This window comes from Physeter macrocephalus, chromosome 15, assembly GCF_002837175.3.
Source record: "Physeter macrocephalus isolate SW-GA chromosome 15, ASM283717v5, whole genome shotgun sequence".
Classification (NCBI taxonomy): domain Eukaryota; kingdom Metazoa; phylum Chordata; class Mammalia; order Artiodactyla; family Physeteridae; genus Physeter; species Physeter macrocephalus.
Window position 1 is genome coordinate 27159543 of NC_041228.1, and position 2523 is coordinate 27162065.

Consider the following 2523-nt stretch of genomic DNA (forward strand, 5'->3'; position numbering starts at 1 on the left):
AGTGTACCTAGTATCATATAAACCTCTTGATAGGAAAACTATTAAAGGTAGATAAAGTATTTTTTAAAACAGCTTTTGATTTTTTTATTGTATTGGGAGTAAATATCAAAGACTGTGTGATCCTGGAGAGACAGAAGATGTACTGAAAGGGAAATTGGGAAAAGTTCCATTTACAATAGCATCAGAAAGAATAAAATACCTAGGAATAAATTCAAATAAGGAGGTTGCTATAGACTAAATCTGTGTGTCCCTCCCCCACCAAATTCACATATTGAAAACTAACCCCCAGTGCGATGCTATTAGGAGGTGGGGCCTTTGGGAGGTGATTAGATCATGAGTGTGGAGCCCTGATGAATGGGATTAATGCCCTTATAAAAGAGGTGACCTAATAGAAGTTGTTATAGTCTTTTTGATGTTTCCATTTGGTTAGGCTATAGTCCCCAGTTATTCAATAAAGCACTAATCTAGGTGTTGTTGTGAAGGTATTTTGTACATTTGGTTAAAGTACATAATAAGTTTACATTAAGTAAGGGTGGATATCTTAGGTAATCTGGGTGGTCCTGATTCAATCAGCTGAAAGGCCTTAAAAGCAGGATCGAGGCTTCCCTGAGAGAAGAATATATTCAACCTATGGACAGCAGCTTCAGCCAATGCCCATGAGTTTTAATCTACCCCTCCTGATGGCCTGCCCAACGGATTCTGGATATTCCTAGACAGCTCTCACAATCATATGAGCCTATTCCTTGCAAGAAATCTCTTGATATATATACTGGTTCTGCTTCTTTGATTGAACTCTGGCTGATACAACTATCTAACACAAGATGTCCAACTTCCAACCAAAACTTATTAAACATACAAGGAATCAAGGGGAAAACAAAAATAAAAACAGAAATCCAACATACTATCAAGGAAGAATTCAATCAACAGACCAGCCTCCAAATGTTGAAATTAGAGAAATTAAAACAATTATGGTTAATATGTTAATGTCTCTAGCAGTAATAAAGACAGACAATATATGTGAACAGGTGGGAATTATTGGCAAAGATGTGTAAGATATAATAAAGAACTAAATGAAAATATTAGAAATGAAAAACATGTTAAATGAGGTGAAGATAGTCTTTGACAATTTATCAGTAGACTCAACACAGCTGAAGAAAGAATCAGAAAATCTGAGCATAGGTCAATGAAAATTACCCAAATTGGGACTTCCCTGGCTGTCCAGTGGTTAAGACTCCTCGCTTCCAATGCAGGGGGCATGCGTTTGATCTCTGGTCAGGGAACTAAGATCCCCCATGCTGTGCAGCATGGCCAAAAATTAAAAAAAAAACAACAAAAAAACAAATTGAAGTACAAAGAGAAAAAAAAAAGTTGAAAAAAACCTCACAAAGCATTATCAATTATCCAGATGTTGTGGGACAACATCAGTAAATATCATATGTGTAATTAAAATCTAGAAGGATAAGAGAGAGAGAATAGGGCAAAAGAAATATTTGAAGTGTAATGGATAATTTTTCCCCTGAAATTAATGTCAGACACACACACACACACACACACACACACACACACACACACATATCACATTTAAAGTTGTAAACCAAATATATAAAGAATACTTTGAGGACACTGAGGAAATAATTATATTCAGAGAAAAACAAGATAAGGATCATAGTACTTTCTCTCAAATAACCATCGAAGTCAGAAGGCAATGTAGTAATAAAGTACTAAAAGTGAAAAATAATTTTCAACCAGACTTTTATATATATGACAGAATATCCCTGAAGGATAAATAATTAACAAAAATTTTATCAGACAAAAATGAAAAACAAATTACCAGCAGAAAATAAGAAATATTAAAGTTCTATGATATATGAAATTATTAGGTCAATTTATTAAATATAACTGCAAAGTGTTTGAATTCCCATTTTGTGTTTATAGGCAAATCTACATGAAATGTCAGATTATAATCAGAAGGCTAGTTGGTGATCACGACATAAGAACAGAGGAGGTTAAATTAATAGAATGTTTAATGTCATCAATACATCATGACTGATCACACAGTAATCATGTATTAATTCCATTAATACATCACAGACAGCTTGCTGCATTCACACCTGAAAAGTCAGTAGTTGCAACTGGAGAGGAACATCACACACTGATTTTTCCAAGAGACTTGCAATTGTTGATAGCTTAGAATTCACACATTTCAACAGCTAATGTTTCAAGTCTTCTCTACCTCAGGTTGACTCTTCTTTTTTTCTCTCTATTTTTCATTCTTTTTTATGCTTTCCTCACTGATATATCATGCTTTTAGTTTACACATTCTTTCTTTTAACATATTAGCACATGCAATCTTTTTACCACAAATACTGACTTAAGAACCACTCTGTTTCTTTAACATAGACTTGAATTTCTATGCCTTCTTTTGGTTTTATAGCTTTAATCTAGAAGAGAAATTTAATTTCCCCTGCTTCTCAGTATTGCGTTGACTTTAAGACATCCCTTAAAGAAGATATTTCTACTGTA